Source organism: Miscanthus floridulus, chromosome 7, assembly GCF_019320115.1.
Source record: "Miscanthus floridulus cultivar M001 chromosome 7, ASM1932011v1, whole genome shotgun sequence".
Taxonomy (NCBI): Eukaryota; Viridiplantae; Streptophyta; class Magnoliopsida; order Poales; family Poaceae; genus Miscanthus; species Miscanthus floridulus.
The window spans coordinates 95,696,119-95,709,510 of NC_089586.1; the positions used below are offsets into that span (position 1 = coordinate 95,696,119).

The window sequence follows — 13,392 nt, forward strand, 5'->3', positions numbered from 1 at the left end:
ACATCAGGGAAACACTCTCACTTTGATTAGGCACGAATCTTGGCAAACTGAGCTGCCATCATCCAGCACATAGGGCTAGCGTGCTAGGTACGGTGACACATCACACATGTACGTACGACTCGTGGCCGGCTGATCAAGCTATACACTCCACTCTACAGGCCCTCCTCGTCCGTGGCGAGGATAGTGCTGAGGTTCATGGGGTGCATGTAGTCCGTGTCGCCGTGCATGAACTGGGAGACGATGATGCGGTTGGCCCTCTCCGTGGGGTGGAACGCGTCCCAGAACGCGAACACGTCCCGGTTGGCGCACACGTTCGACGCCGCCGTGCACAGCCCGATCCCGTTGTACGGGCCCTGCCGGCAGCACGCCACCTTCACGTTCGTGAACCCTGCAAAAGAAAGCAGCACGAGAGATCCAATTGTCACCGATCGACCCGCTTGATTGGTTTCCCATGGAAAGACCGTCGGCACCGTGTCTGATCTCGCTCACCGAAGTCCTCCGGGTTTGCGAGGTAGTCGAAGTTCATGCGGTAGGTGTTGGCGGTGACGAAGACGTCGGCGCCGATGGCGCGGTTGAGGCCGCGCACCATGTCCACCATCTGCGGGTTGAAGAGGTTCACGGCGCGCGTCAGCTCCGCCGCGCACTCACCGTTCTGGCTGTGCAGCGCCAGCTCCGCCGGGACGCACCCCAGAGGCCCCGTCCCCGTCACGATCACGATCACGCGCCGCGCGCCCAGCTCGTACAGCCTCTGCACAATGCGTATGCATGCGTTGGTCACACATGTTGCGGTGACCCAGGAGCGAATCCTACATACGACGACCACCATGTGCTAGTTGTTGGCGGACATTCAAGTGAGTCACCGACTGAGTTTGAGTGCGTGTGCAGCGGTGGTGTGCACGGCATGGTCTCTTGTGGATTGGTAGCTGTAGCTGGTGGTGGTTGCTAGAGTGTAGAGAGTCGTTCGGTACACTTTAATTACCGAGAGGATCTTCCTGTACTCGGAGATGATGAAGCGGACGTAGTCCGGGAGCGCGTACTGGCGCGAGCGCACGGACATGGGCACCAGGTAGTAGTTCACGAAGTCGTTGCCGCCCAACGTGATGAGCACCCACCAGGGCCTGGTTCACGAGCTGCGTCGCCTGCGGCTCGCCGATGAGGGCTCTCAGCTTCCGCTGGTACTGCCGGAAGTACTGCAGCTGGTCGCCGATCCTGATGATGTTCACCTGCGAGCGTACGATGCATGGCAGGACGTCAGAATTCGGAGCTACAGTTTGCGTACGTGAGTGTGTGACAGAGAGGTCATGCAGTGAAATGAGTAGCTAGCTAGCATCTATCCTCCCGTACAAACTGTATTCCTGTGTCGTTGAGGATCCCGACGCCGGCCGACGCGAAGTTGGCGCCGACGAGCAGCTTCTCCCCCCGGAGCTCGGGGCTCAGTTACGGCAGCAAAGGTTCGGCCCCGAGGTGCTCGCCTGAAAAGCAAGTGTGTCAGTGCAGTCGTAACACAACAGCACGCACGGATGCGCGTATGCTGACACATCATTTCTCTGAAGGATGGACGATCGATCAATGGCGTTCTGTATATATCCCCGATCCTAACACTGTTCCGCCGAAAATCTGCTTGCTCGTCGTTAGTGTGTTGTTTGGCACGTCGTTAGCGTGTTGTGGGCATCGGGGAAGATACAATTTCTCAGTTATTTAAGAAGGATCTATAATGCTAAAACAATCTCGTACAGTACAGCTGAACTGTTTCATAAAAAAAACAGTACATCTGAACTTATTCATTCAGTTTGTAGTACCGGAAAATAGGGAATTGCTGTAAAAAAAGTTTATGAAATACTAGGAGAAGAGCAATTGCTAGACACTCCATGCCCTTGTAGTTGCATAATGCTATGAAAACATTGCACCATTTACAAGTGTTCTTTTCAGTAATCACCGAATCGAATGAACTGATCATAAAGGTTCAGCATGAGACAATGAGTTTCTTCTGTGTAATTTTTTAATCTTTTAGCAATTCGTCGTCTATCCGACGATCCTGTAAACCTGTTGGGAAGGTGGAAAGCGAAATGGATTCACAGAGGCAAAATTAAAGATGCGAGACTGCATCTGTTAGAGACGTTCCTACCATCTATGAACTGTCTGGATCGTACAATGTACCTAGAGTGTTAGTTCGTACCGCTGTAGTTTTTGAAAAGCGATTGTCGGCTGGTGAAATCGAGCTAGGAATTGGAGTGAGAGTAACGAGTAGTGAAGGACGCACACACAACTGTTGTTCCTTCCACGCAAGAACAATGATTTGCATTCATTGGAATAGTACAGTACAGTCCTGAATTACTGATCGTCCTGTAGCACTAATGTACTCCCTCCGTCCCAAAATATCTGTCGCTTTCGTTATCCGAGAAACAACTTTGATAAAATATATATTACAAAATATTAATATTTATGGTACATAATTAGTATCATTAAAAAGATCTTTGAATCTAATTTTTTAATAAATTTATTTGAAGATACAAATGTTATACGTATTTTCTACAAATCAAATTAAATTTGTGACACGAAAACCGAAAATTACAGATAATATGAAATAGAGGAAGTACTACCTTGCAATAAAAACTGCCAAGGCTGGGCGAGCACCGGCGCATGACAGATTGTACCCACCAGTCCACCACCGCCTTGTGCTCCTGCCGCTGCAATTCTGACTTGGCTGCGGGCGTACCAGTGTACCACGACCTCACGCTGTGGGGTGGGGATCCAGTTTTTGTTTTTCACCTTCCGGTGGTTGTGACTTGTGAAACCGAGGACTGATTAGATCCAGATCTCACCCGGATCGAATTCTGTGCTACAGTCTTTACAGGCACTATGACAGTGCAGGAAACTCCGAATGAACTCTGGTGGTTTTACCTGTGTGCCTGTTCACCCACAGTCACATTCCTTGTTCATTTCTTCCTTGGATCAGATCGGCGGATCGCCGTTGGTCAGTCAATGTAGTAAATGACTGTGATCCCTTGTTTGTTTCAGATCTGGTCTCGTGTATAGTACAGCCGTTCCCAGCCTACAGTGTGTTGTACTACTCCGGATGCTTCCATGGTGATTTTAATGGAGTGGACAGTGGGCACGAGAGAAAGCACCAGCACTGGTTTGTGGCAGACCGGGACTTCCTAGCAGAAATTAAGATCTTCTTGCCTGTCTGTGATGTTCCAGAATACCTCAACTATCATGGACGTTCATATTATAAATAATTACAGAGTCATACAACATCAGAATACATAAATAATATATTACAATAATTTAGATACAGCTAGCAACAAGCTGAACACCATTATTCTTTTGTGGAAGCTAAGCTTGACAATCTCCCATCCAGAGACATCATTGAGTGTAGAATGAAACCAACTACTAATCTCAGCATCACTGCAAGTTAAGAAATCTACACACCACCAGATGTGTGCAGGCCATGGTCAGCACCGATGAGCTTTAGTGGAAAATAGAAAATAAAGGGATCTAACGATCCTAATAGTTTGACTGTGGTTTGCATTCTTAGCGCATACAAAAAGCATCAAAAGTAGTGTATAAACTTCTCTAATCCCACGCCACAATCTCATTCTCACCATCCACTCATCATCATCACAAGTCATCACTCATCATCTCTCATAATACCCTCAATCTCTCAGTCTAGTCGACGAGGCAGCCTCCGCACGTCACTCGTCTAATCGGCCTCAAGCCGTACCTTAGCTTCAGGGAAAAAAGCAAAGCACAAGAGAAGCTAGTGAGCTGAACCCTGCACATAGGTAAGTGGTCATATCCAAGACCGCGGCTATACGTATAGATTTTCTCCCACATGAACACCGTCGACGTATCACCGTCAAACGATGAACACCGCCACCATAAACTAGGCCGACTAACACCAGTCCTGCCCCACCAACCGGAGCGAAGATATATAGACGCCACTATATAAGCTGGGAACGTGTTGTTGAGGTAGCACGGAGTAACCTCCGCCCTCCTGACACTAATTGCACAGGGCCACAGACCGCGTGCCTACTATCTCCCACAGAGACTGATGGTCGCTTGCACTAGTTTGGGCAACAGGCCGCACCCATGTAAGCATGTGGTGTGCACGGAAATAACCCGTGATTTATGGCTGCAACCTACTTAGTCCTTAATTTGGCCAGAGCGAGCACCTTCCACCAATCCGTGTGCCCTCAGAGCACTAGATTCACCCCCACAGAGGTGATCTATCCATCCCCAAACTCCTCATCCCAATGTCCCTGGAGGACCATCGTCCCTTTAGGACCCGTGTTCCTGCCACAGGAACCACACTAGGTGCACTCCGTACACCCCCGGCAATCCTCTCACTCTGGCTAGTATCTCCAAGAATCAGGTCAAGGACAGAAGACCTCTAGAACTCCTCACATCACCACCACCCACTCGGGATTCACCGCTCCCGTCGCGTATCAAACCACACCACATGGGGGTGCCTCGCGGCGAAACCCCATCCACCATCCACGTCATCCAAACATCCATCACACATCACATAACAGGGAATATATGTAATTATGATGGAGTAAAATGCAAGCAAGCAGACATGCATATATAAGTGCGAGCGCGAAGCTAGGTAATCAGGGTTAAGTGGTTTTAATCAAGACAAGCAAGGCTCAGGCAATAGCATACATCACATATTCTAGCAAGGAATAAATGTAAAGCGCTAGCAGATCTACTTTGCAATGCCTAATAGGATTCTCTAAGTAAAAGGTGTTGTCATGACACCTGCGATGTCGAGGTAGTAGTGGTACAAGTCTTCATCGGTCGATGTAGTCGATCGGTGCGGACCTCCACCTCCAGGGTCAGCTCCACTCCATAGGTCCTCCTCTAGAGCTGACACACGTCCAACCGATAATCCTATAAGCTACATATTATCACAAAGAGCTAAAAGAACGAAGAAGAACCAAATTCACTCATACATGGCTATGGACTTATGGCTTGACCGAAGCTTTGGTCACTTCCAGGGTTCGATGGGAGGCTAGGGAACATGGTAGGTGCAAGGTGGCTTCGAGTCTAGGCTAGGTGCCATGGTGAGACTAGGTTCGACATGGGGCACATGGTTGATGGGCCCCTTATGTTGGTGTCAGGTTCTCATGGCTACAGGGGTTGGACTGTCGAAGTTATGTCAAGCTAGGGTTCGAGTAAAAGCAAGGCAGTCAAGTGGAGGTCTGTCTATGCCAAGGGTTGAGATTAGGTTGGTCCTCACATTACCACACTCGAAAGCCGATGTGGTTGCTCGAGCTATAGGTCAGGGCTCTACTCGATCATGCTGTGGCCAAGTCATGGTGGCGCATGTGTAGGTTGGTGGTAGGGCATCATGTGCCCATTTGCCAGGCCGGCTAGATTAGTCGAGATCATAAGTGAGTACTCGGCTGCCGCACAACAAGGGCATAGGGCTCGGTTGATAGGTAGCTAAGGGGGGTGCTATGGTTAGGCATGCGTGCTGGCAACCGTGCTTTGCAATGGCAAAGCCCTTTGGCTCATCTCTGACACGCGGGGCTGTCGGGACATGTGGGATCGGTGTTGGCACAACAGTGCTATGGGTATGGCGGCTGTGGGTGCACTGCGACGGTGCTAAGGTGTGCTAGAGGCTTTTCACGAATAGGGCTAACTCCTAGGGATGCGTCCGGGCAGGACAGGGTTCACGGGGCTAGCTGAGGCTTGCTTTGGCCATCTATAGCCAACAACAGCCTACTGTGGCTAGCTACTAGCAGGCTACGACCAGCTGCGGCCAGCCAGGGGCGGCTGCAGCCAGCCAGCAGTGGCTAGGCCGGCCATGGACTAGCTACAAGCGGTCAGAGGTGGCTGCATGGTCCAACAAGATGGCTAGGGCATGGTGGTGGTCGGCCATGGCACGGATTCAGTGAAGACAGGGCTCAAGGCATCGGCTTTGGGATGCAGGAGACAGATCTAGTGGTAAAGGCGTGGTCTTGGGCGCAACAGGAGTCACTCGAAGCTCTAGGCAGCGAAGAAGGTGCCTAAGGCGAGGCAGGGCACTTGGGGTCGAGGCGAGGACGTCGACGTTCGTTGGGGCACGTCAAGGTCAGCTTTGTGCTCGTGCAACGACGTGGGCTGCTCGCAACGCGCGCATTTGCGGCTAGGCGGAGGTGCGCGACGACAGTGAGGCGATGGCTAGGAGCCGTGAACGACAAGGCGAGCAAAAGGTGAGGCCTTTGGCTCATGATAGGTCAGGGCGGTCTGTGTGCATGCACGCCCATGCTGTGGCATCGCCCAAGGGCGTGGCATGGAGCGCACGCGTGCTGGTGGTGTCTCGGCCGAGCGGCACGAAGTTCAAACCATGGCGGATACCACTGTGGTGGCTACGCTCGACGTTGCTCGTGTGCGAGCGATGCTCAAGTGCGTGGTCGCGACCGTGAGCAGTCCGCGATGGTGGTGGTGTGCCGAGGCTCGTGTGGCGGCGTGCGAAGGCATGGCCATGCGTCACCGTGTCTAGGTGTGCGTGCGCAGGCACCGTGGTGAGCGTGCGTGCTACGGGCTCGCAACGGGGTTGACAAGGGCCGTGAGGTCAGAAGGCGTGCGTGCCGCACTATTGGCCTTGCCGGGGAATGACGGCCATGGTTACGAGGCTAAGCGGGTTGGTTGCGGCGTCCGCATGTAGGCGCTACCGATGTACGGGTGATAGCTCGCCGGAACGGCGGGCGGTCAGGAAAGGCTCCGCCTTGGCCTCCGTGAAGCATGCTGAGGGCAAAGGCTTGGTGGTGCCCACAAGTGGTGCGGCGGGGCCACGTCGTGTGTTCGTGAAAGTGCAGTGCTGTGCGGCAAGGCAAACCGAGGTCACTGCTGTGCTGTTCGTGCAAGACCACGGCGGCTCAGAGGCTACATGGCCTCTAGCGGACCCGTGGGTGTGACACGGCCATGACCATGGGCGGCTAGTGGTGGCAGCGAGGCCGCGCTGTGTGGGTGCGGCAAGCACTAATAGAGAACAGACCTTTAATCCTTGGCCAAAATGGGCTCTAGTCCCAGAATTTTTTGCGCCCGGGACTAGAGATACCTTTAGTCTCGGTTGGTGGCTCCAACTAGGACTAAAGGTCTCTGCCCAATGGCTACTGCGCTAGACAGAGGTGGAAGGGACCATTAGTCCTAATTGGAGCCACCAACCGGGACTAAAGGTATACTTTTACTCCCGGTTGGTGGCTCCAACCAGGAGTAAAGGTCTACTTCCGGGCCGTGGCTGCGTCCGGGGTTGGAAAGTTACCTTTAGTCTCGGTTGGAGCCACCAACCGGGACTAAAGGTCCCTCCTTTATATCCTGGCCGTCTCCTTCCTCCCTGAGCCCGAGCTCAACACATTTTGAAGCTCACTGCAGTAGTGTTCTTGCTTCCTCCCTCCCTCCATTGTTCCTTCATCCATTCTTTGATTCCTCCATCGATTTCTTCGATTTCTCTGTCGATTCTTCAGTTGTAAAGGTTACCAATCTCATACTCTCATTTTTCACCATTGTCTTATCTCATTTTGTTCACTATATATATATGGTTCTTTATTGTGGTTTTTTTCATTTGTAAGCAATTTGAGCCCAAAATCACTTCAAGCTTGCATATTTACATGAAAGAAGGTTAAAGTAGCTAGTTGAACTTGCGGACCGTGTTCATCTTGGCGACCATGTTCTCTGCCGAGCGGTAACGGATGTCAAGGAGGAGCTTTGATTCTACGAGGGAGAGCGGCAACGGTCATGGAAGACTGTGTTCCCTTCCTCATAGAATCAGAGCTCTTTCGTGGCAAGTACGGTGCCGTCTGGTGAAGAAATGCTCGCCGAGATGATCACGTAAGCAAGTTCAACTAGTACGGATGGTTATTTATTCACATGTCCCGATATTGTTGCAGTAGTCTATCAATCACCGTACTTTTTATTTTAACTTTTTATGAAATGAAAAACTTAGAAAATAGTTAGAAAATTATAGAAAATTCGTACTAGTTGAACTTGCGGACCGTGTTCAGCTCGGCGAGCATGTTCTCTGTCGAGCGGTAATAGACATCAAGGAGGAGCTTTGATTCTATGAGGGAGAGCGACAATGGTCGTGGAAGACCGTGTTCCCTTCCTCGTAGAATCGGAGCTCTTCCTTGACCAAGTACGGTGCCGTCCGGTGGAGAAATGCTCGCCGAGATGATCACGTAAGCAAGTTCAACTAGTACGGATGGTTATTTATTCACATGTCCCGATATCGTCGCAGTAGTCTGTCAATCACCGTACTTTTTATTTTAACTTTTTATGAAATGAAAAACTTAGAAAATAGTTAGAAAATTATAGAAAATCCATACTAGTTGAACTAGCGGACCGTGTTCATTTCGGCGAGCATGTTCTCTACCGAGCGGTAACGAACGTCAAGGAGGAGCTTTGATTCTACGAGGGAGAGCGGCAACGGTTGTGGAAGACCGTGTTCCCTTCCTCGTAGAATTGGAGCTCTTCCGTGGCCAAGTACGGTGCCGTCCGATGGAGAAATGCTCGCCGAGTATGGAATAACAATAGTAGACCTTAGTTATATTGGGTATAAAGACGAACCATTCGTCCTTGCCAAGGATGTGAATCAGGTGTTCTATGTCAATGATATGTCTACCAAACCAAAAAGAGGGAAAAACGATAATGACTCAACCAAAGAGCCAAAGCGCCACATAGTTCTTTCAGGGAAAAGAGTCATCGTGGGAATTGAGGACAAATCGGACATGTCAGAAGATTATGAAAAGGATGACCGAATTCCGCCATTCAAAGTGAACAAAGACCCTAGCATCTTGGTAAATGATAAGGGTACTCCATAGTTACGACGCGATCATAACCAAGGGACATACGTAAAGAAAGAGTTCACTGCTGTGCCCACTTGATGATATAGTGATTTAATGTAGTGTGTGTTTGAGATATTATGTAATAATTGTGAATTCAAATGTTTATTATGTCATGTTTCAAATTAAATCAATGTTTGATTTGGTGGAATTTCTCTCTCAAAAAGGTAAATTAGGATATTGAGTGATGAAAAATTAAAATATTAACGTTAAAATGATGTGAAAACAAATTTCCTGTCCAAAACCAATAGTTTTAATAATTTTAATTAAACACTACATTTTTGCATTAACGAAATAATAAATATTAGTTACATTATGTTTTATAATTGTAACAAAAAATAAAAAAAGTTAGGTTATAGATTTTTCCTATGTGCAATAAAGAAAAAGAAAATCTATATTTTTAACAAAATAATTTTATGCCTTTTATTTAATTTACTATGTATTTAACAAAAACTATTGCATTTCTATTGTATTTAACAAGACTATTGCTTAAAACACGCGGGAAACGAAACTACAGCTCACCTTTACTCCCAGGTTGGAAGCCCACCTGCGAGTAAAGGTGGCCTATAGTTTCGTGGCCCGCCAAAAAACCTCTACTCCTGGTGCTTATTACCAACCGGGAGTAAAGGACCTTTACTCCCGGTAGGGGGATGGCACCGGGAGTAAAGCGGCATGGCATATATATACCAGTGCCATCTTCTTCCTTGCGTTCTTCGCCGATTCCTCTCCCCCTGCGCCCACGCCACTCGGCCTGCCACACCGAGGACGCCGTCGCCACCCCACCCGATGTCGGTCATCGCCACCGCCTCGCGCGCGTCCGCGGTCCCCACGCCACCCCGCGCGCCGACGACCTCGCGGTGCCAGCTGCCGCCCGGCCGCCCTGGCCAGACGCAAGGCCACACCGCCGGTACTCTCACGTGGCCAGACACGCGTGTGGCCACACCACGCCGGTACCCTCGCCCTGGCCAGACGCGCGGCCACACCGCCGGCCACCCCGATCGAGGTACGCTAGCTGTGCTTGCTCCAATCCTATTCCATTGATCTCCATGCATGAAAACACATATGTTTTAGGCAACGATCATGGTAACCGTACGTACATGTTGTTCATGTTTTCTTTTATTCCTATGTGCATGCTTTGATACAGTAGCGAAACTTTGTTGGTTGTCACTTGCATACGTACATACGTCAACAAATGTGTGTATCGATCACAAACCCAAATGTATACTTAGCTAATTTTCATGGCATGTCGCACACGATGTTCAGACAGGCATTATTCTCTATCGCGCTAACTATTATAAGAAAGAAAGCGCCAAAGGAACAGATCGAAAAAAAATTCCAGTGTATACGCGCCATTTATAAGCGCCATGCGTTTCTATGTATACGGCGGAGCACCGCCGCCCTTGTTCGCCCTAGGGTTTATACAGCGGAGCACCGCTGCCCTCGTTCGCCCTAGGGTTTATACGGTGGAGCACCGTCGCCCTCGTTTGCCCAAGGGTTTAGGGTTTATACGGCGGAGCACCGCCGCCCTCGTTCGCCCTAGGGTTTAGATTTATGCCGCCCTCATTCGATCATTTTTGGTGGGTGAAGGTTGGTTTGCAGGTGGTTGTGGATGATATAGCTGAGTCTATGAAGGGTGTAGCAGATGAAGTGGTTGAGAGTGTGCTTGAAAATACAGTTATGGAGATGGCGAGGGATATGGCATGCGAGGTGTGTTTTGAAGAGGATGCTCCCGATGTTTGGGAGTTCCAACGCCAAGGGTCGACTTGATGTCTATTTTTTATCGATGTAACGTGTGTTGTTGTATTTGTTGTAAATTTGGCGTGTTGTTGTGAACCTCTTCGAGGGTTCCAATCATTGTAAACATTATTTGGAGCTGTTTACTCGACGAGTCAGGATGCAGTGCGATTTTGTTATCACGTTGGTTTGCAGCAACGCCCCCCTTTCCTTTTAGGCGAGGCTCATCGTTTATTGTTCTCAAAAACTTGACGCGCAACGATGCCCCCTTTCTTTCAGGCGAGGCTCGCTATTTTCCGTTTAATAAAACCTAATGCGTAGCGACGCCCCCCTTTTGTTTCAGGCGGGACCGCCGCCAAAACCTACTCGCTTCCTGATTCTTCTTATCATACAAACCAACCTTCACCCGTCAAAACCTACTCATTTAGGGTTTAGGGTTTATACGGCGGAAGATTTTATGCATGTAAGCAAAGATTTGACGTACTATATATTGGTTTTGTTTTTTGAAGCTAGATGGCCAACCCGAGAAACATGGATGAGGAGGAGTTGATGATGAATTTGATCAACACTGGCACTCAAGTTGCCGACGATGATGGTGCTAAAAATAACGTGCAACAGGATGCAGATGACGGGAGTCAATACTTAGCTCTTGAACAAAATGAGCAACAACATATTGGCCAAGTATATATTTTTTATTATTAGCTATATATATTATCATGTCTTATGTGTGCTCATGACATTAAAAATAATGTTTATGTTTTGTAGCCCTCTGGATCGACATCAACAACTACAACAAAGAGTAAAAATGTTCGAGGTCCCAAAAAGCCATTGGAGGGCCGCTTCATCATCTCGGAGTTCAATGTGGATACAGGAGAACCGGGGGGGGGGCGAATAAAATGAAATTCGTGCACCACTGTGGTTACCTTGTACGGGACCAGCTCCCGATCAGTACCCGCGAATGGAAGAAGAAGACCAATGCTCCTCATATCAGTTTTGTCTCCGATCGTGACAAGATGTTAATTTGGAAAGATGTCTTGGTACATTTCACGCTCCAAACAGATGGTTATGATGATATAATATATGGTGATGAATTGAAGGAGCAAGTTAGGGATTGGGCAATGAAGAAGATGGCCACCTAGTTTCAGACTTGGAAGAAACACCTATACACAACGTATATCAAGAAGAACATAGCACCAGATTTTACTGTCCTAGGCCCGATCTCAAAGCAGAGGCCCTATTAGGATGAGTTTGTACAGTACAAAACTTTGGAAGAGGGTGTGAGTCGGGTGATAAAGAACCAACGTAATGCCCAGCAGAAGACATACCACCATAACTTGGGATCAGATGGCTACCCGACTGCCATTAAGAAGTGGAACAAAATGGAAGCAGACCTTCTTGCCATGGGTATCACACTAGAATCACTCGAGTGGGGAGAACGTGAAAAGAATTAGTTTTTTGCTCATGGGAGAACACTGGACCAGGAGACAGGGAAGTGCGTTTATGGTGCAAGACTGCAAGAAGCAGCAGAAAGATTGTTTTATGCTCAGAGAGCTACTGCTAGTGGTGCGTTCAGGCCCAACAGAGAGAAGGATGAGCTGACATACGCCATTAGGACTATTGAACATGGTGGCCAAACTAGAGGCAAAGGAAGTGTCTCGTGGGAGCATTGATTCCCTCAGGACAGACCTTCCTACAGAAGCCACTAGAGAAAGAAGGAAGAAGAGGCACAGCGGCTCCAGAGGTTGGAGGAAGCGGTGCGTGAAGCACAGGAGCGGGAAAAAAACCTTGAAGCGAGAATGCAGGAGAAAATCAGAAGGCAAGTGCAAATAGCAGTGAGTGCAAGCAAGCAGGCATCAGAGCCAGGAATCAACATTAGCCAATCTGTTCAGTTGAAAAGCAGCTGCGCTTCTACGGAAATACCAAATCAAGGGGACATAGGACTGCGCTTCCCTATGGATGACATCACTGAACCTTGTACATCGTGTGAGCTACACATTCTGAAGGGGAATTCCACAATCAAGGTGGCTATCGGTCTTGTTAATCCTATCGACCGAACCAAGACACCAAGGATTCATAGGAATATAATCCAAGAAGGATATGCTACCATCTCAGTAGATAAAGCTGAAAAAGGTTTTAGTGATTTGCCTCTTGACATTCCTGGAGGTGATGGTGAGAGGACTCTAGGAGAAGCAGAGAAGACATTCATTCTATGGCGCAAGCGCTACATCATCATTCCCAGGATGTTGGCTCCACCTCCTCCTGAACTACCTCACCATAGGTACGTGCGGATGAAAACACTACATCATTAATTTGTATTGGCTTAAATAATTAACAATCTGCTCATAATAATATGTCATTCCTTTTTTTGTAGCAGATCCTCACCCAACCTAAATCCAATTGTTCAATCGCCAGATCATCATAGTGCTCTGTACGATGACATTGTGTTGGAAGGCGAGGCTGCATCCACACCATCTCCAAGGAGGTCTCCAATGCCGCAGCCGCCACCTCCAAGGAGGTCTCCAACGCCGCTGCCAACACCTCCAAGAAGGTCTCCAACGCCTCCCCCGCCCCCGCCTACCAAGAAGCCTAGCAAGAGGTTAGCCCCGCAAATGAAGAACCAGTCCCCACCGGCAAAGAAAGCCACCATGAAACCAAGGGCTATTCCCAAAATAATATCTGAAGAGAAGGAAGAAGGAACTGATGCATATAAAAAAGATATGTCTAGATTCTATGACAAACTTAAAAAGAATCAAGAAGCAAGGAGAAACCCGGAGAAACCGTACTTCTTCGTAGCTCCAAATATTCTAAGAAAAAGGGCGGCTTCTTACCA

General features: G+C 48.8%; 1 pseudogene; it reads right to left on the reverse strand.

The window, feature by feature from the left end:
- Positions 1-103: 103 nt before the first annotated feature.
- LOC136465895 (GDSL esterase/lipase LTL1-like) lies at positions 104-3,218 on the reverse strand (annotated as a pseudogene).
- Positions 3,219-13,392: the final 10,174 nt, after the last annotated feature.